At 33.1% G+C, this 23320-nt stretch overlaps 1 long non-coding RNA gene across 1 annotated transcript; it reads left to right on the top strand.

The window, feature by feature from the left end:
- The first annotated feature begins 14966 nt into the window (after positions 1-14966).
- Positions 14967-16205, top strand: LOC139487858 (uncharacterized). Its single transcript, XR_011655887.1, has 2 exons — positions 14967-15068; positions 15391-16205. It is a non-coding gene; the product is annotated as an uncharacterized lncRNA (long non-coding RNA).
- The last annotated feature ends 7115 nt before the right edge of the window (positions 16206-23320 follow it).

The raw sequence follows: 23320 nt of genomic DNA on the forward strand, positions 1-23320 counted from the left end.
GCTAGTATTTCTTATTTGTGCCTAAAAAGTCTGATTATACCACTCTAAGATATTGGTGCCGTAGGACCAAGATGAGTTCCAAACTACGTTCTATACGTGCAGGACACAGAAGCGTTATTTCCCGACTTTTGAAGAAATTTGAGGACATCCGAGACGACGGAGATGAGCCCGTGACAAATGGTGAACACTGAAGAGTTAACTAAAATTGTGAACAATCTGTTGAAGAAACAAGAGACACTACAAAAACTTAATGAGGACATTCTAGAAAATCTTGATGAAGGAGAAGTAGAAGCCGAGATCGTCGATTCAGATGAGTATGCTTACACATTAGATGGAAAAATAACGCAAATACAAAAGCTCATTCTTGTCAATACATCCACACTCAGTACAAATGCAAAAGATTTTGTCAGTTATAGCGACCCTTCACATTCCGCCTCTGCTCAACCCGCCTCTGCTCAGCCCGCTCATGCTCAACCCGCTCATGATCAACCCGAGATATACAATAAACAGAATACATGTAATTCAAACTTCCGTGTACCGGAAACTCAGTTTTCACGTAGTAACACTAGATTAAATGAGTACAACAAGTTGCCCAAATTGAATCTTCCTACCTTTGATGGTAATATTATGCAGTGGCAGTCATTTTGGGATTCATACGAGACATCCGTTCACGAAAACACTACTCTTGGAAACGTTCAGAAATTTAATTATTTGAAGTCACTACTCCATGATGAGGCATTGAAAACCGTCACAGGGTTTGCGCTTACACATGCAAATTATGAGAAAGCTATTTCTTTACTGCAAGAAAGATATGGACAATCGCATGTAATAAGACAGAAGTATATGCAAGCACTAGTTGATATACCAGCCCCTAAATACACGATATCTAGCATGAAAAACTACTACGATGAAATTGAGATACACATTAGAGGATTGGAGTCATTAGGTCAAAGTGAAGACACATACGGAGCGTTTTTAGTGCCCATTATTATGAACAAACTACCCGGTGAAATCCGCAGAAATCTTGCCAGACAATATAGATCTACAGATTTACAACTGAATGAATTACGCCGTGGAATTTTCGATGAACTTTATATTATGGATGCAGGCAAAACTTCAGAACAGTTAGAACACCCTACAGCTACCGCCGCCTTTCTGACAAATACAAATTATAGTAATCGAAATAGAGGTAACAAGAATACAAACGCAACTAACACTAAACCCAAGCCACTCTGTGCGTACTGTAAGGAGCCACACTCGTCTGTTAATTGCACTAAAGTATCTGATTACAATGGCCGGATGTCAATCGTGAAACAAGATCGTTTATGCTTTAACTGTCTAGGACACCATAGCTTGTCCGCATGTAAATCTACAAAAACTTGCAACAAGTGTCACAAACGTCATCACACCAGCATTTGCAAAGACAATGTTATTTCATTTTAAAGTTTTTTCTTTATTTATTGCTTAAATTTTCATTCGCGGCCCCCCAGGATGTTCAGGGCTGTGTTCATTAGACGTTCGCGGTACCGCTATGTATGTATAGTAACGTCATGCTACTTATGACGTTGAGATTTATGTGCAAATGGAGTTTAGAATCAATACAAGTAAAACCAGCTAGTATTTCTTATTTGTGCCTAAAAAGTCTGATTATACCACTCTAAGATAGGTATCTTATTTGTTCTCTTTTTTAAAGTTTTTATATTCTAGTCACTGATGAGTATTTTGTAGACGAAACGCAAGTCTGGCGTACAAAACTGGAATCCTCAAAATCGAAGATGAGTGTTTCTATACATGCTATAAATATTATTTTTTCATACTTTTGACATAAGAACGGTCATCGGGTATTCGATTTGTGACATGTTGTCACATTTTATTTTGAGAGTGTTTATGTGAAGAATCAACAGACAGTATATCTTTTTCTTAATTGCTTACATTTAAAAAATATTTGTCTTTTTTTAATAAATTGATCACAATGTCCTTCATTGTAGAACCTGCACTATGTCATAGAGACCACTATATTTCTTATTTAGATATATTGAATAATCGGCTACTTTGAGCCTCTTGTTTAAACCTCCTTATAATATTGACCATGTCTAAGCTTAGACGTTTAACTTTTATGGTCAGGTGGTTATATCAATGATTTTTATTTGTTATGCATTTACGTTATATTAATAAGCTCATTGCAACAATTAATTTATCAGTCTGAAAATACATAAAGATAAGGCCAGGATCGATTATGTTATCCATCCCTAACGAATTTTCTGATAAAACTATTTTTCCAAGACAAAAGTGTTTTCATGGATAATGTCGCTAATTTTGGGAAAACCCCTGAGCTTTATAATATAACTAAAACTCTGATAAAAAATTATAGATTATAAAATTGTAATATTGACTATGTTTAAGTATTAACAAGAGGCCATATATGTTAACTCGTCTAGTATATAATAATACTACTTGAACTTTCCGAACATATTAGGCTATCTTATTGTAAAGATAACTAAGTGCAATTTTCTGTATCATCAAGCCTTAGACAGACAAAATTATAGTGTGACTTGATAGAATCAATTAAGATTTCAAAGGATTGTTCGACCACAGTAGATCGAAACAATTAGATCATCCCAAAACTAGTTCATGAAGCAACATATAATGTAATGAGAAAGTTAGCAAATAAAAAAACTTGTTATTATCTTTTTGTTTTTCTTATCTTTGAATTAATCGGGAGGGGGAGGGGAAGCACAATATGATTTTGATAAACAAGGATATTATTTTAAGATGAAATAGTAAAATGTTTCATTTTGGTATCCTTTGCCTCTCTTTTCAAACATTTTCGTCAACAGTATCAACACGTCAGATTCATTCACAGCTATATGGTATGTGTGTAATCCTTTTTGGTTTTGTCAAACTGGGCTAACTGGTTTTGTGTAGAAAAGTAGGGGTTGGTCAACTGTCTTTAATCCTCCAATTGAGACTGAGTCTAAAATTATGGTGAAATCGAAGATAATTTCAGTTTATTAATATATTCAACAGGTCTCTGATTGGGCATTCAAAGTCACAAACACAGTGGGAAAATGAACCAAACATAGATTAGTGTCTTTAAATATCAGCTGTATTTGTACGAGGCTTAGAAACAGGTGTAATGCGAACTTTAGCGAGCTATCATTGCTGTTTCGAGCCGAGTACAAATACAACTGATATTTAAAGACACCAAACAGTTATTGTCCGTATCCTGCAATTAACTTTGTTTATTGTTTGTGCTTTGAAAGACACAAAAACTCACATATTTTGCATTTAATTTCGATTTAAAATCCCTTGAGGCCCGCGTAGTAATATTAAAATCACACATCCAGCAGAAGACGGGTTCGCAAAAAAAGAATCTTGAATGGTCATTAATAATATATTGCTCAAGGTGAATAATTATCTATTTTAACAGAACATTTAATTTTAACAGTAAAAACAAATAACAAAACATTGTCCAATTTGAAACCGAAGTGTACGAGTTGTCCTACGCTTTAGAGTTTTTCATAGGATTTTGTCTAATGCTTAGTCCGTTTCTGTGTGTGTTACATATTAATGTTGTGGCGTTGTTCTCCTCTTATATTTAATGAGTTTCCCTCAGTTTTAGTTTGTTACCCCGATTTTGTTTTTTGTCCATGGATTTATGAGTTTTGAACAGCGGTATACTACTGTTGCCTTTATTTTTGAACTGAACTTGGCATTCACAAAACATGCATGCTGAAATTGACATGGTTGAGTTTTGAAATCGATGTTTGGCGTCTTAGAAAATAGTGCTGTTCATGTTTGTCTGTTGTCAGAAAATTGGTTTAATTCTATTAGCTCTTAAGAAATGTTTGAAAACAAACAGAACGTTTAAAAGTAATCGTTAGTTCGCATAAGGTCAAACAATACGTCATTACGTCTGTAGGGCTGTCTTTGTATAGTTAGACACCCAAATGCATTTTAAAAATAAAATGATATGGTTATGCAATAGGAAATTAATACTAATTAGTCAATACGGAGCAAAAAGGGGGAAAAAAACCCAAACAACAGATTTATTCAATTTACTGAAATCTTTATTTTGACAGAAATATTCAGGTCCCTCTAGTAATATGTTGATTATTATTCCATTTTCGAAATGAATCATTTGTTGGTATTTCGTACTGTAGTGGTGAATTTCGCCGCCGTACAATATTCGAAGCGTCTATGACTCATTAGTTCCCAGCTCCTTGGTTTTAAAAAGTCACCATCAATGTAAAGTATATCTCTTTTCTTTACATTACTTTTGTTTCCTTCTAGGCCTGATGTACCATCACCTGATGTCGTTTCTCGTTTTGTGACAACAAAAACTTTTAATGTTCATGAAAATATCTTGTGAAAATTCTTAGTTCAGTCTTACTGATGCCATACATTGGAATTCTTCCTTTCCGCCGTTCACAACAGCCAGTGATAATACTAAAATATTTGACATCCGGAACATTAAAGCACCATCTGCTGCAAGTTTCTTTGTATGGCATGCATCTCTAAGCCTTGTATCTCATGTCTAGAAATGAGGTTATCAAGAATGAAAGACAAAGTATTTCAGCAATCAACTTGTTCCGGGGTCTGCGTTATAGTCCAAATGTCATCAATTTCCTGACATTGGTTTGTTGTGGTATGATTTTAAAGTGCGTCATTAAACACAACAAATTTATGATATGTATTGTTATATAGACCACATTTAATCCGAACATACACAGACTTTTTACATTGACTCGCCCAGTGTCTTGTATCCAACGAACTTTTACAGCAGTTTCCCATCGAACTAGAGATAAAGAATGAAACAGATGCAGTTAAGTCTGCCTCATATCTTGACTTACATCTTACAAGTTAAAGATAATGAGGGTCGGCTGAAGACAAACTTTACGACAAAAGAGATGATTTCAGTTTCTCAATTGTAAACGTTCCATTTCTATGTAGCAATATTCCAGGAGCGCCTGCATACGGAGTATATATCTCCCAATTGATACGATATCCCCAGGCTTGTATCGCCTATCATGATTTCCTTGATAGAGGGTTGCTGATCACAAGGAAGCTATTAAACCAAGAGTTCCAAACAGTGAAGTTGAAATCGTTAATATTACAGATGCCATCACCAGTTGATTTTTCTGGTGATGATCGGAATTTTCTAGGAAAAAGTGATTTTTTTTTCTTTAAATCAAGGTTCAGTATTATAAAGGAGTATGGCTTAGCAAAATGGGTTTTATGTTCAGTCGCAAAGATATCACTTTCAGAACCAATTATATTATTTACGTACTGAATTATTATATTTAATCACGTGCAAGTGTTTATGTTCCCCGTCGGACCTTCCCATTGAACACAGATTTGATCGGCTTATTCCGGACATCTCTAAACACCCTAGAATCAAATTCAACACAGTATACCTTAATTGGCAGAACGTCTTTTTTCTAATCATTGTTATTTGTTTTCTTATTCTGGCATATTGTGTAATTTGAAATGTTCCTCTGTCGATAAGACACCTGGACTCATATTGTGTTTATATATCTCAACTTGTACGATTCGCTCGTGTATGTAACAATGTTTTAGATTTTAACGAGAGAAATTTATGTATTACTGAAAAATTATTACACCAGGGTTTTCGATATCACAAACTAGTCAAAACATTTACTAAATTTTATCGTCGGTATAAAGACATCATTCGTAAATATAGCTCTACATGCAGACTTCTAATACGTTCAGGTATTTCACATCCAATTTTTTATGGAAATATTCTTTATAAAGCACAAAGGTGTCAGTATTCACCTCAGAAACTTACAAAACCTTTGAATAGACTTATTAAGAAGGGATATAATTACGATACTGTTGTCAAGTCATTAAAGATTGCATATTTTGGCGTTAATATTGAGTCACTGATAAGGTCTTTGCATCGGAACTAAACACATTTATTCTAAAAACAGTTGTTGGCATGACACGGGTTATGTTCTTCTCATATATGTTATGATGGTATGATACTAAACCCCTAACGGGAAGGATTGTGCCTGATGTTCATATGATGAAATCATAATCTTTCAGTCAGTTTAATTGAAGTCTGGAGCTGGCATGTGAGTTAACTGCTAGTAGTCTGTTGTTATTTATGTATTATTGTCATTTTGTTTATTTTCTTTGGTTACATCTTCTGACATCAGACTCGGACTTCTCTTGAACTGAATTTTAATGTGCGTATTGTTATGCGTTTACTTTTCTACATTGGTTAGAGGTATAGGGGGAGGGTTGAGATCTCACAAACATGTTTAACCCCGCCGCATTTATGCGCCTGTCCCAAGTCAGGAGCCTCTGGCCTTTGTTAGTCTTGTATTATTTTAATTTTAGTTTCTTGTGTACAATTTGGAAATTAGTATGACGTTCATTATCACTGGACTAGTATATATTTGTTTAGGGGCCAGCTGAAGGACGCCTCCGGGTGCGGGAATTTCTCGCTACATTGAAGACCTGTTGGTGACCCTCTGCTGTTGTTTTTTATTTGGTCGGGTTGTTGTCTCTTTGACACATTCCCCATTTCCATTCTCAATTTTATCATATTGGTTTTTAATAGTCAGAATGTTTTACATTTTTGGCGGTTGTTTGAATACGCATACATAAAGTGTATTCATAAATTTAAGCAACTATTTTTTAATCTGTACATTATTAATAATATAGACAGCTTCCTTTATATGCCAAATTATATTCGACCTCTTCTTAAATAACACAACTCAACACTTGTTTTTAACATCAAATGGTTTTGAGTTGTCGACTGATGAGATGATTTTATACAGTTAAGAAATTTTATCTTTCTATCCTTCTTTAAGTGGTAAAGAAAATCACATCGCAGTCATTATTAACAAGAAATTTTCAAAGTCAAATTCATACAACAGTCGGTCTACGCTTTCAGAAGATTTTTAATCTGGTCCTGCATAATTTCAAGAAAGCAATGAATTCCTGTTCAAGGATTCTCTTGAAGTGCTGTCAAAATAGTGTCAAGAAGGAGATGTACCAGTTTCGCGACCAGATCTAGTTGATCACTTGGTTTCTGAACAGGCTGGAGAACGAACCTGCGACTCCCAAAAAGCTCTCTAAAGCAATCCGCGTTGATACTCGTCATGAGCAACAGAACATCTTATTAATGAAAATGGATCCGGCTTTACAAAGTAAGTTACTAAATACACATTATGAATTAATTCAGAAAAAACTATTTGGGCGCACACAATTTATAAAGTGATATTAACACTAATATTATAAAAAAGTAAAATGACCAAATCAAAAGCTCAAACACATGCAACGAATGGCAAACAACTGTCATATTCCTGACTTAGAACGCATTTCTGATGTAGAAAAGGGTAGATTAAACCTGGATTTATAGCTAGATAAACCTCTCACTTGTTTAACAGTAGTATAAAATTTTGTTATATTGACATCAATGAGTTAACAAAAACAAAGCAGATATAATTGGCTAAAATGTCCAAATAAGGGGTACAGCAGTCGACATTGTATTATAATCTTAATCACTTTTAAATTAACAAATATGTCAACGAAATAGAGATCTGGCTCTTCTATTAAACACAACATTTCAGCAGCCAGCTGGCATTATAACAATATATGATATATTAAAATAGCGAATTTGCGAAGATGTGATTGATCTGATTCTATTATATATTAACAAAAGTGGAATAAGTTGCAGTATTTTTACGTAACAGCTGCTGAGGAAATTGAAACAGCATATCTCTTTAAATTCAATTTGTCTCGAGTAGCTGTCTGAGCATTCGGGAACAATCATAAACATCTAATCACGAATTTGTCAAAACGACAAAAACGCATGAATATGTAAAGTTTAAGGATTTATCAAAATCTGTTAGTTCAAACCTTACAAGTCTGATTTGCTAATATAGGCTTTTACATACTGTGCATTCGATCATCTTCATCCATCAACTCTTCAATATGTATCTTGATTGTTCAACACAGCTTTATTGAGCTTAATTGAACAACGATATCATTGTCATATAACCTCTTTGAGATAAGTTATTAGCCCTGTTTACATATTATTATACCCCACGCAACGAAGTTGCGGAGGGTAAAATGTTTTTGGCCAGTCCGTCAGTCATTCCTGTTTCTTGCCATTGCAATTCCTCTCAAACCACACAACAGCATTTCACGAAACCTTTTTAGATAAGAACATGTAGATGTGCATATCGACCGGAAATTACGATTTTCTTTCTTTCTAGGAGTTGCGCTCCTTTGAACTTATTTGCCTTAATGTACTACTGCAACAGTTTGTCATCGCAACTCCTCTGAAACCACACAACAGAATTTCATGAAATTTTGTAGATAATAAGGACATACTTCGTAGATGTGCGTATCGATATGAAATTACGATTCCATTTTTTCAAGGAGTTACGCCCCTTTGAACTTATTTGCTTTAATGTACAACTGCAACAGTTCGTCATCGCAACTTATCTGAAACCATACAACAGAATTTCATGAAACTTTGTAGATAATAAGGACATACTATGTAGATGTACATATCGACATGAAATTACGATTCAATTTTTTTTCTAGGAGTTACGCTCCTTTGAACTTATTTACTTCAATGTACTTCTGCAACTGTCTGTCATCGCAACTCCTCTGAAACCACACAACAGAACTTCATGAAACTTTGTAGATAATAAGGACATACTATGTAGATGTGCATATTGACAGGAAATTAGGCCACACCAATTTAATTTCTTGTTCTACGGATTTTTGGACTTCAACATTTGGGGCGAGCGATTGATTTGAAAATTTTAATAAAAAAATATTTAATTTGCAAATTTTTGAGGCGAAGCTTGAAAAGTAAAGGCGAGCGATTATAATTTTTTTTTTGTAAACATAAAATAATAGGTTTTGACAATATTAAAACTTGATTTATCACTTGTACTTTGACATTTCTTTAATTTCTGAAGTATTTTTTCCCTGTTCACCAAGAAATAATTAAATCTGGTCTATGTATGTGTGACTGACAATGAGACAATTCTCCATCCAAATCATAATCAGTTTAGGGGCAACCCCTTAATGTTATAAATATCCCTTTTACATGTTTTATGAGGGATCAATATAAGTTATAATATATTTGTTTGTACAAAAGGGCTCATATTTTCTCATAGAACTATATATCTATCTGGTATTAAATGGTCAAAACATGTCCAAGAATTTAGTAATATTCCTGGACTTTAACCATGTTAACACATTTACTTTAACAGTTTAATATTATTCAAAGTAAGTGGACCCCTCTTTTAGAAAAATTTGTTTAAAATATGATGTAACTCTCCTCTTTTTGAGTACAAAATTATAAGTGTTCAAAGGTTTTGTATAGAAGAACTATACAACTCCTTGGTATTTCTATTTTCTTTTCTACATCAGTAAAGTGACCCCTTGTCTGAGGGAGGGTTGTTCTCAACCTGATAATAACAAACACAGGTTCAAAGTACGGCCTTTTACACAGGGCTTTGATACAGACCAAACAGCAAGCTATAAAGGACCCCAAAATTATTAGCGTACACAATTCGAACAGGAAAACCAACGATCTAATTTATATATCCAAACGGAAAAATACCAATGAACAACATCAACAAACGATAACTGCTGAACGACATGCTCCTGAATCAATCAGGACAGGTGCATAAACATGCAGCGGCTATGGATAGTTTTGTTTCGCCAGTATACAATATAATTGCAGTTGAAGGCAAATCCTTCAGAAGTTCTTTGTACTTTATTCTAACGAACATTTTTTGATAGGGAATATAAGTAAGGGGGAAAGAAACCAATTTTTTGTTCTTCACGGAAATACCCACTGTTATAACTTTTTATCGGAGCACTCCAGGTTTCATGCTGAAACAAATATTCTCACAGATATTTACACAGTGTGGTGGTGTGCTTTTGTGTTTAAAATCGTTATATACAGGTCCTAGACTGTGATTTAACAAATGTTGATATCTTTTTATAATGTTAAAAAAAAACGGTGCGGGAAATGGACATGATCACAATTCCGGATGCGGAAAGCGGGAATATAAAAAAAATAAAAAAATTCTGTTTTGAAAAAAAATAGGTGCGGGCGGGTCCGTCGAAAAAGGGATCAAATTGGTGTGGCCTTATGATTCAATTATTTTTTTTTACACTTATTTAATTTCTCCAATAACAATGTGGGGACGTGGGTTATGTGAGCGGGCTCACTAAGGTTCTTTAATTCCATTCTCTATTAAAACAAAGATAAACAGGAACGATATTGAAGCTTGGTTGTCAGATTATTTATAGCAAATGTCATACATATTTTTAATTTCAATGTTTTAAAGTCTTTTATATGAAGTTTTATATTTGCATTTTTTTTTGTCTTTTCATATTCGGAGAACCCAATCGGCTCACATGATGATCAACGAATGACACACCCCTTAACGTGAAAACATTGGGATTGAAATGGTTAAGGATTGTAAGAGAAATTCATTTTATAATAAATAAAAAAAAGGACATGGAATACTGGGTATTTTCTTTGGTTTTCATGAAGTAAAACGGCTTTTTCACATTAATGAAGAAAAAAAGACCCACAATACCGAGACAATCACAGATAGTACGAGAGAAGGGACCGTCATCAAATTATGTACTAAAAAAAAGATCACATTGGAGCTTAAATTTATCCTTCTACAGTAATATGTCAAACATCGACTTGATATCTGCAAATGGTTTGCAACGGTTGAAATACTGTCTTTGTTGATGTTGTTCATAAATGTTTCTCGTTTCTAGTTTATATATAGATTATACCGTTGGTTTTCCCGTTTGAATGGTTTTACATTAGTCATTCTTGGGGCCTTTTGTATCTTTCTGTTCGGTGTTACCCAAGGCTCCTTGTTGAAGACTGTACTTTGACCAATAATAGTTTACTTCTACAAATTGTGACTTGGATTGAGAGTTGTCTCATTGGCGCTCGTACCACATCCTCTTATATCTAATAACATGTAGTCCATAAACGTTGTTCATGCTTGAAACTTCTAGAAAGAAAGGAGCGAGGAACTTTAGTGAAAACAAGGTATCGAAATGAAATTCAGGTGATAATTGCCGCCATACTCTGATGATCTAAAATACGGGAGTGATATTATCGTTTAAAATGCCTGCATTACATAAGATTAATATGGCACCAAATAATCTATTTCACAATTCGTAATCTCTCAAAAGGAGCTAATATACAAATTGAGCACACATGAGAAATCAAATTTGCGTAATAAGCAAAGAATTTCTCAGTGCACTTTTCTCATAGAAAAACACGATGAGAATGACAAAATTGGCAATAACAAAATTAATTATGGGTTGTAATATTACATCATTTGTTCATTATATCCATAATAGCAGTCGCATTTAATCAAAGTTGTTCGTATCGTGGCGTTCAATTTCAAGGTTGGTTGTTACAGCAATAATTGATAACGTGGGTAAATGTAGGTCAGTCTCGTTCAATTTTATTATGCTGGTGAATACTTATTTAATATAATTCATCCAAAACTTCACATACCATGTAAAACAGCAACCGATTTATTTCTTGACATATGGCCACTTTTAAGTGCCATATTATTTTTATGGTCAATATGATCATTTTAATTCCATGATATGATTAACATTCTCGAAATGGATCGTCGATACGTAAAATTTTTTAAACGGTACGGTCTTACAATTCGATAATAAGTGACTACACCTTTAACCAACTTGCTTTAAAACTAGTGAAAATTTATATTTAGACGCATGTTTGGACTCCGAAAGGCATCATATTTATAAAAAATAGGAGATGTGGTTTGATGAGACAACTATACACCCGAATTCAAATAAAGTGGATGTAAGCTTCTTCTTCTCTGGATCTTTACACCCTTTATAGGGTAACCATACGAAATTATATGTCGAACAGTTCCACCACCAAAAAAATAATTGAAGAATAAATTAACAATCGTAACATAACAACATTATATACACTATATACATTTTTTAAAGTCTTTATGTGTTTTTATAAACTTTTAGGACGTTTACAGGTTTTATTTTGACTTTTACATAGGAAGTTTACAGTTTAAGTCTTTTAGCATACAATTAAAGGAAAAATTATGATTTTTACTTTTAGCAGTTATTTTTCATATATTTTTTTTTTAATATCAATATTTAATATAATATTTACAGATTAGGTCACATATTCACTTTTTAGATAATTCACTTTTTAGATAATTTACAAAATGAAAAAAGACAAGATTTTGGTCTTTGATCTTTAGGAATTCGCCTTTATATCTTTAAAGATAATTTGACATTAATTTATTCACTGTGTATTATGAGAACAATTAGAAAGATGATGTTTTTACAACTATTTACAGTTAATTCACAGAATATTTATGAACTGAAACTCTTAAGATTTAATGAGAATGATTATACTGTTAATAATAGTATTAAGTAGACTAAATTTTCAAAATGTTTTGTTTAAATTTTACATTGCTGTCCTCCCATCCTTGCCCCCACTCTTAGGCAGCCTTTTTCTTTGCTTGGTCTTTCATCACCAGTTGATATCGTGCGTTGTGTATGAGAAACACTAGTCTTCTTGATTGGAATTCTATTTAATTAAGCAAGCAATAATTATTGACATTTACCTTCAAAAATAAGTTAAATAATCAGCTTTTAAAACCTCCATTAAAGCAAAAAACTACCAAGGAAGATTTACGACAGGTTCTCTACTTAGACATTAACAAAAGTAATACTAAAGTCTGAAATACTAAATTATCAGGGGAAATTGGCCCTACATCTTTTATTAAAGTCAGATCTGAAATGTTGAATTCCATTCTTGTAGACAACAGTCGGAAAGACATAACTGATTGGATTCAACCAACAAGTATTTTGAGCATGTGTGAGACAGGGGTGAATATAAAAAAGTAGAACAGCAGCTGTCACAAGTATAAAATAGAAAAAAAAAACAAAGGATATGCGGTATCTATCAATGACAATGTCAGAACATGCAAAAAAAAAAAAAAAATAATAAATAGAACACGCACAAAAAGCAAAGGTACTAAAAGTCACAATGAGGCCTTATGTCTAAGACTGTCCCTATGACCGGCTTGTGAGGAATTTTACACTAAAATAAGTTGGATCGACTTTGTAATATGTAACACCAACTAATCGGGCACAGTTAAAAGAGACATACAGGCTGGGTAAGTACGAAGTTGTACATATCTAAACCAAAATAATTCCTACGCACAGGTAGCATACACTTTTGTAATCAATTTATCAGATGAAAGTGAAGGACTGGTGATCCTTGAAGAAGACTCAAATTCTTTAATTGTGAAGGTTTCCGTAATTTTGCAAAAATTATTGATGCTAGTACCTGAAAAATGTGCATTGTAAATTCTTTATGGGAAGCTGTACATGCACCTTTGACCTTGTGAGTACTCTCATGTGCTAAAATTGCTTTTTAAGTGAAATATTACAAAAATGAAATATTAATAGTGGATTGAGTCTCCAAAAAACATTTTTCTCAAGAGAAAATGTCCTTGAAGTGTGACTCTACCATGAATATTCAGTTGACAGAACAAGCCATACTTGGTGTTTTGTGGAGCTTTTTCTCCTAATTTCTTATATTCTGCTCTGATAGAACATTTTCCTAGGAAATACTTTAATGGAATTTAAGTTAATAGACTTAAATTCAGTTATCGCCGGGGCCACTCACGGATTGTGTTTCATGTTTTAGATTTACCCAACATGTGTGATGATATTTCTGTGACGTCATTTAGTCCTTTTTAGAATTTCATCGCAGCAAGCAAGCTGTTTAAATTTTGTAAGCGGTAAACTTGAAAATTTAAATGATAAAGTAAACTGGTGTAAGAATTTGTATGGTTATAACCTGACTCATGCTTCTAATGTTTATTAGAAGTACTAATCTTAGAAAGAATTCGTTTTATCGATCGTCATTTTTAACCATGATATTGCATCGCCACGTGGAGAGCACATGCAAAGACTGAATGAGAAATTGGTCCCATGAATGGATTATTCGTTTTCATTTTTATAATTATTTAATTTTTACAAGTGTGAGTAATTAGAGAGGGCCCTCATGGGGTTTTTGATTATGTGATTACTTGGCCGTTTTTTAATGATTATTTGATTATTAAGCCAAATATTTCATGATTATTTGATTACCTAGGACTGTATTTTTAGTTTATGATTATTTGATTACTAAAGATAAGCAAATATTTAATGATTATGTGATTATATTGGCAAAAAAATGGTGATTATGTGATTACTAGGACCCCCCCCCCCCCCATGAGGGGCCTCATTAGATGCAACATTGTCCTAAGATTTGCAGATTATAATCATATTTACCATGCGTCATTGTATATTTCTACATAAATTAGATGCACGACGAGTTTAATTTGTTTTTAGTTTAATTTTTTTTATATATTACTTTTTCCCCATATCTTATACTATTGAAATTGAGTATTGACAGATCGTCTACTGCCTATGGGTAAGCCTAACAAATTGTAGTTTGCGCTGTAACAGATCATGCAGGTTAGTAACGTGTCTTAATTTAATGATTATGTGTTGTGGCAGGTGTTATTTAATGAACTCCCGAAAACATCCGAATTAAAAGTAAATTTTCCTTAAGAGGGTATGCATCGGTAATTGTGTATCTAGATCTTTTATAGCACATATACAGCAAATATTCCATGAAAGGATATGAACGTAAAAGGGACGTACTCTTTGGGGCGAAGGACCCAGGTTCGTAACCGGAAGTTCAACTTTCGGTACAAATAAACAAAAATCTTGGAAATCTTGAACAGAGACATTACCGGGAGTTAAGAAGCAGTAGCCAAAAGAAATCATTGCTAAATGTTAGCTTGCTGGTGGATTTAAGCAAATATTATCATTATCTGTATATATCCGGCTATAAATTTTGCGTGTACCTACACATTTGTGTACTACAAATTGTCCATAGTCGTTCATCACAGTGTCATATATACATTTTTTAGTTGCTACTACTCTCTAGCCTAGACTAGGTCGATATGGTATGAATAGTTCAGTTAAATCAAGAATTTAACCATATGTAAACAGGCCACAGCTTGAATTATTGTTGTAATAACTCAATTATATACTAATATTACACTATGTCTCAGACTATGGATTTAAGTTTAATAAATATATAAATCTGTATACATTGTGTATATACTAATTTTGAATTAATTTTTTTAAAACTATTATCGACACAACTACATGTATGAGTATACGTAATTTTTAATTGTTATTGTTTCTTTGTACAGTCATTTGGTTTTCTTATGTCAATGCTATGTAGAATGGTGGAACTAATATTTACTTTTTGTTGAGTTGTAGCACAATGTTGGGTAGATCAGTTAGAGACCTTGCTCGGCCACAGAACACGGCCAAGGGTTGTAACAGTTGGACCAGAGACTTGGACAACAAGGACACACTAGTTTTTACAGATGGGTTACCAGACTGGACTGGATTCACGACTCATCACGCCACTAACTCAACACTTGGACAACAAGGATACACTAGTTTTTACAGATGGGTTACCAGACTGGACTGGATTCACGACTCATCACGCCACTAACTCAACTCCTTTGGTCACCTACATTTGTACATTTAATCATCATCAGATGTTATTTATGCCAACCCCTAGAGCTTTGCATTGGTATGATCCAGTTGAGAATTTTTCAGGTAATCGTCAGATTTACTAGTTAAATGCAGTATATTACTTTTAAGTTAAACCCCCGCATGTACCAAATGTACATGTGATTACAACATATAACAAACATATTTATATAGATTAAGACAACTTTCTCTAATCTTATTGGTTAGATTGAAAAGATTTGTGTAACGTTTATATCTCAGTTTCTAAACTTAATTGCTGAATGTGTTACTTTTACAAATTTATATGGCCTTACAATGAAGGGATGCCGCATCATGTGTTTGAAATAAAAAAGTTTCGTAAATATGAGGTTACATTCTATATAATTGTTATATAATATATTAAATGAATTTTGAATGGAGGACGCTATCGATTTATATAACATTATAATATTTATCTTGTTTAATAACCTGATAAAAAATCAGATATGCATGTACTGCATGAATACAGATTTTGCAATAAAGTACCACAATTTAAAGGACAAAAGTTTATAGAAGTGTATATTTATTGATCACTAATTTAGGACCGACTTTTTATTGCTGTTTGCCACAAACCCTACAAACCAGTCTCAGGGTTTGGGACATTTTCATTATTATTGATTTTTTTTATACATGTATATATATATTAAGGGAAAAAAGGGGTGCAATGGTTTTATCTTGTAATCAACTTTTAAATGAGACTATTTCAAGTTTTGTGTAATTTAAATTTGTCAGTAGCAGTTAAACGGATATGTACATGTAATATTAGCAAATCTATTACAAACTTAGTAATTATTTACAGCTTGTCTTGCAGTCAACTCCACCGTTAAAAATCTTTAGTATTTAGGTATCGAAAACAGCTTTAATTTATATATATACTAGTCTAGAATGTATTGTAATCTTCATCCTGGAAATTCTAGAAGTTGCCCGATTTATGAGTATCGTACACTGTATGTTTAGGTGCCGTTTGTTATTTTAGGCTGGTGCATTACGAGGCACTTTTCATTTGCATAAATCATTGGCCCTACTGGTTGCTTGGCAACAGTTGATTCCAAATTATGGTTGTTATTTATTATGAATTATAGTACCGGTTGAATTTCAGTAACAGTTAGCATGAATGCTGGGACTATTTGAAATGTTATGCTTTTAATTATGAGGGTATCTAGATGTTGGTAAGCACTTGTTTGTGCTTTGTTTTTTGTGTAACACAGGTCATCTTTTATAACTTTTGGATGTCGTAGCAGGTAACTTTAACCAGATTTACTTTGATTAATATAGACCTTCTTGTGATATCCAAGTTCAAATCACCTTGTCCTTTAATGGAAATAAGGTTTCATTTGGGCAACCTGGTTCATACCCAAGATGAGAGAGAGAGTGGTTGCTGCTGTTATACTAAATGTTTGTTTCTGCATACATGGATTTAGAGTAGACTCTAGTATAGGGTTCTCATGGTCATTCTTTTAATTTGCGTTTGCCTGAGTTGATCCAGTTATTCTTGCTTCGTATTTATGGGCGTTTACATTATAATAATTTCACTCCTACATAGTCATCTTGCACATTCAGGTATTGACCATCCAATCTTTTATGGTAATACACTTTACAACGGACAAATGTCAGCTTTTACCTCAAAACTAACAAAACATAAAGTAAACTTATATATTATGTGGAAATACTGTTGCCTGCATTTTTTGGCTTCAATATTGATTCACTTGCACATCTATGCTTCGACTAAAACTCCTTTATTTTTAAACCAGTTGCAGGTATGATAAGAGTTATGTTTTTCTAATATATTTTATGGTGATATGATATTAAACCCCCATGACAGGTTGGTGCTAGATTTTCGTATATTCAAGACATAGTTTTTCGAACAGCTTAATTGAGGTCTGGAGCTGGTATGTTGGTAACAGTTCGTAGTCCCTTGTTGATTTTTGTAATATCGTCATTTTCAATTTTTGTGTTGTTTAATTTGTTACTTATTCTGATATTGGACTCTTTATGATTTTTACTGTGCGTATTGTTGTGCGTTGCTTCTTCTTCATTTAGTTGAGATTTTGAAACACTTGTTTAACCTCTCGCCATTTAAGTATCTGTTCCAAGTCTGGGGCCTCTGGCCTATGTTAGCTTGGGATAAACTTTTATTTTAGATTTGAGTTAAGTATGACTTTCATTCAAAAAAAAAATCATTATGGATGAAGCCATTTCTGGTTTTTAGAGGGATTTTTTTACAGGATTGGATATTTTTTTTTTAGTAATTTAATGTGTGTCAAAATTGAGGTTTGAGTTTTTAAGAAGGTATTAAACACTCCAGGTCAGAGTCATGCTGAAGTTTAGCAATATTTTCTTATCTTGTGTTGGTATGAATTCAGTGTATTTGAAGCTGTCCTTTCATTGATTTTGGAGGATTTTTAAATGGGTTGGAGATCCAATACTGACACTTAATACAGGGTTTTACAGAAGAATTATTATTTTTCTTGATTTATTATGCTTTAAATTGTATTCATATTACTATGTAGCTATACTTCCATGTAGCTATTTGCCGTACAGAATTGTAGGAGATTTTTAATGTTTGATGTTTGAATAGTAGAATCCTCAATAGTAAGTATGTTTTTGTAGCAGACTGACATCCTCCAGATAGGGTTGACTTAGGTCTAGCCACAGAAATGCATTTTTGTGGTGGCATATTTGTCGCATGTTAAAAAGTTAACTCAGAATATATAATGAAACTATAAGAATCCAACATTTTTTTAATAAACTTGTAGTGGTATTGACACAGGTAGTTCTAGAGTGGGTCTTTGCCAATGAGATGAAGAACATGATCAGATGGAGTGTGAGATTCATCATTCTTAAGTAAGGATTGTCTCTTTAGACCAATGCAAACATGGACTGGTGCTGCTATAGAATTTACAACTATTTATGGCCGTTATAATGAGCTGTCGGGTTGTTGCATAAAATATTATGATTTTCGATCAGACCAGAACATTTTCAACTAGATATTTTTCACTTGTCACCCTTAACCTGCTTATGAAATGAATTCTTAACATCTTTATATTATTTGTTAATATACTATAATACTATATTTTATGATATACAAATACAATCAACTATCTTGTGGTTTGCTGCAGTTTTGGTAAGTATTTTTATCTGTGTAGGAAAAATTTGTTGTTCACAAAATTTCATCTAGATTATTTAACATATATTATGTACCAGTTGTACTTTAAATAAAAATATCTATTTATCTATCTAGACATTTATCATATATATGGACCAAGTTGTGCGTTAAATAAAATAGCCATCTATCTACCTAGATTATTTAATATATATACATGTATGTACCAAGTTGTACGTTAAATAATATCTATCTAGATTATTTAATATATACATATATTTATATATTTACCAAGTTGTACGTTAAATAATATCTATCTATCTATCTAGATTATTTAATATATATATATATTTACCAAGTTGTACGTTAAATAAAAATATCTATCTATCTACCTATCTGTAGTTATCTCATATCTGGTTCACAGCTTTGCAGCGAACCGCCCTTTTTATGGCGGTTGACAGAGTCTCTGTTTTCCTCCGTCAATGTGGCAGAATTCGCTGCATAGAATCTTAATGTTAACTATGAAATTTTAGGTTTTTGGATAATACAGACTACACTTGTGTATCCCACGGTGTTTTCTAAATTTAAAGCACCAGTGTATCCCACGGTGCATCTTTACATTTTCATATATATCTATCTTCACATCTATCTATCTACCTGGTTGCCATATTATCTTCGGGTAACCGACCATAGATCTATCTACATATACATGGTCTATGGTCTATCTATATATATATATTATATATTGTATGAATCTATCATATTATGAATAAAAGCTGTGGCCAGATATCGCCAAACCATATATGTATTTTGTTTTAATGGCACCATCTGAGATAATGGAATTTAAGTTAATAGACTTAAATTCAGTTATCGCCGGGGCCACTCACGGATTGTGTTTCATGTTTTAGATTTACCCAACATGTGTGATGATATTTCTGTGACGTCATTTAGTCCTTTTTAGAATTTCATCGCAGCAAGCAAGCTGTTTAAATTTTGTAAGCGGTAAACTTGAAAACCCGCCCTCCCACTCCTTTTTATTGAACAAGATACTGCTCTTTTGTATTTATTTTTCAGGTTTGTGTCGGTGATAGTGGTGATACAGATTTGACTGATGATGTTAACTCGTTTGCTGTTGAGAAAGTGACTTTTATTTGAACTTTGAGCATCATAAATATATTCCCGTAAATGGCAGAATTCGCTGCATAGAATCTTAATGTTAACTATGAAATTTTAGGTTTTTGGATAATACAGACTACACTTGTGTATCCCACGGTGTTTTCTAAATTTAAAGCACCAGTGTATCCCACGGTGCATCTTTACATTTTCATATATATCTATCTTCACATCTATCTATCTACCTGGTTGCCATATTATCTTCGGGTAACCGACCATAGATCTATCTACATATACATGGTCTATGGTCTATCTATATATATATATTATATATTGTATGAATCTATCATATTATGAATAAAAGCTGTGGCCAGATATCGCCAAACCATATATGTATTTTGTTTTAATGGCACCATCTGAGATAATTAATACATAGTTAAAGTAAATGAAATTATTTTTAATGATGTAACAACAAATTATTCACTAAAAGAGAAGCCTTTTACGTCCCTCTCTGGAACGCGGCGTACATTTAATTTTTACTTAAAGACTTATTGAAACCTCCTTGGAGATGGTAAATTTTTACATGGATTGTTCATTCTGCTTGAATAATTTAATTACTATTTTTTATAACATGTCTATGATAGCTGAGTGAAAGATACCCCATTATTTTTATTTAATGGCCTGAAAAGTAGAAATTTTAATGAAATGAGAGGTATAAATTGACCAAAAGAGACCTTTTAAAGAAGAAAAAGAAGTTCATTAGTGGTATTTATCTTCCTAAAATCATCTAGTGTATCATAATCAACTGTTTGTAGGAAGATGAGATAAATATTTGATCATTTATTGGTCCGCACTATATCCTATCTTGTGCGGCTTCGTTTGGATTTGTTAAAGAAATTTTGCACGAATCGCTGTAGATGTCGTCTTTCATTATACTAGATTTTTCTCAAACAATTCAACTGATTATGACAAAACTTGACAGGAATGCTTGAAATAACCAGTATTACAAAGGAAAAAAGTCACATTCAGTTTATTAAATTTAACAATAATGTCTTCTTTAGATGTAACTAGAACACACCCGTGATATATTAAAGTATATAACTATGCGTAAGCCTTATTTAAGTATTGGTATTGTCATCTGATAAAGTAATGCCGATTATAAGATATGCAGTTTGCTCTGCTTTCAAATTCTTTCTGTTTGAACCCGTCGACCTGGCACTTATCAATTATTGGTAATATTAATTATTTGGAAAACAAAAGGTCCTGGAATGAAGTATGTTTTAATCAACAGGATTGTCCTATATTAGTTATAGATAAAGTTGAATTCTTTTATTCGCTGTTTTACGGCATGCCCGCTAACAAATTGAAAACTGTACCTATATGCCTTATTTTAAGTCCAGATTTTTAGAATTCGTATTGTTATCTTAGAAAGTCTTACTGATTGAAATACTACAATAGGGAAAATTTGACAATGATTGAATTATGTAGTGTCAACCCTGTGATTATGACATATATAGCAAAATCCTAAATACACCGTTTGGTGGTGCGCCGGTCAGATGCGAAACGTACAGATAAGGTAATAGGTAACAGATGAATGTACTATTAGTATCGGTATCGGATTCGACCCTGAACTTTTTAATTATTGGCAATATTAATTATGTGGAAAACAAAAGGGTCTGGAGGGAAGTGATTTTTAATCTGCACCATTGTTCTATATTAGCTATATATAAAGTTGAATTCTGTGATTTGTCATGTTTACCCGATGACGGCTGACAAATTAGATCTCGTTATTTTAGTATTATACTAGAACACACCCGCGAAATCGCGGGCATATACAGCTTGTAGACTGTTGTAGGATGATTTTTTGTAAAAGATATTATGTATGGAGAATTTCATAAAAGGTATCAAAAGCCCTCTCCCTTTTTCCAAAGTCCGATATTTGTTTCCTGTCTGTTAAATATAATTATTTTCGTGTGTCTGGCCACAATTATTCTTCTCCTTTGCTACAATGGTTCTTTTGGTAAAAGTCAAATCAAATTAACAATTTGCCCCGTTTCAAACATGAAATAAATGTAACTGCTTATATATAGACCATTATTAGTCTAATAAAATATGCTTCTAGGACAATCCATCAGTGTTTTCTTTTTCTTTTGAGAGCCTTATTAACATGCCAATGGTAGAATATGATTTTTTGTAAAAGATCCAATCCCCAAATCCCGGGCTTAAAAACACCCGATCCCGACGCCCCGAAAAAGGTCCTGCCTACTTCTAATCTCTACCTCACCAAATTACTATTTTCCCTTTCAACAATAAATTATTATGCCCCATTTATGGGCATTATGTTTTCTAGTCTGTACATCAGTTCGTTCGTTCGTCCGCCCGTGTCTGTCCCGCTTCAGGTTAAAGTTTTTGGTCGAGGTAGTTTTAGATGAAGTTGAGCATGTTTTACTTATTTTAATATATATGCAAGTGGTATGACCCCTTAAATAGTAAAAATATCAAAGAAAACAGTAGACAGAATCAGGGCCGACTTTCTATACTAACATACTAACATACTAACATAGAAAGTCCCTGACAGAATACAGACAGTCTCTATATATTAGTAGTATAATCGTAGTTTACATGTAGATAAACGCGAAAAATAATTGTCTTCTCTAAGGAGGTATAATAGTTGTGGTTCTTGCGATCTAAACACCATGATGTGAAACGCTAAAAATAATTGTCCTCTCTAAGGAGATATAATAGTTGTGATTCTTGCGATCTAAACACCATGATATGGAGAACGCTCTGATTGGCTTATTTATTTTTCATTTTTGTTATCTATCATACGATTGGTTGTATTTGTGCATCCCTAAAACCGGAAGTCTTATCTATGACTAAAAGTCAGTCCAATGACGGAATCATATCCGGACTCCTTTTTTGTCGTTTTTCTCCCAAAATAACTCAATCTGAATAATCATAAGAATGGATGACAAATGCGACTATGCATGTTACCTATAGGACACAGAGGCATGATGATTGATTTATTGTGGAAGGAAGAGAAGCGACACCCAAAATGAGGTCTTCTCGTTTAATAGTATAGATAAAATACCACCAAATCATGGTACGTCACATCCGGTTGTATTCTGAAATCGGTCGAAAAAAATATTTCCTTGAATTTGACAGTTTTAGGTAATTAATCCTACATCTAATTGAAGTAAAACATTTCTGTGTCAAACACGTCTTGGTTAAAGCACCATAATTTTTTTATTTGGGGTCTCTATAGAATATTTTGTAAACTTGAGGTTACATGTTTACTAAAGCTTGTACACAGGTTAAATAAGGGGAGAACTTTGATTGGTTAACTTCCAGTAATGGTTATTTTTTTTTATATGCAATGAAATGTTTTATGATTTTTTTTCTATAGTACTGCAC

This window comes from Mytilus edulis, chromosome 9 (assembly GCF_963676685.1).
Source record: "Mytilus edulis chromosome 9, xbMytEdul2.2, whole genome shotgun sequence".
Lineage (NCBI taxonomy): Eukaryota > Metazoa > Mollusca > Bivalvia > Mytilida > Mytilidae > Mytilus > Mytilus edulis.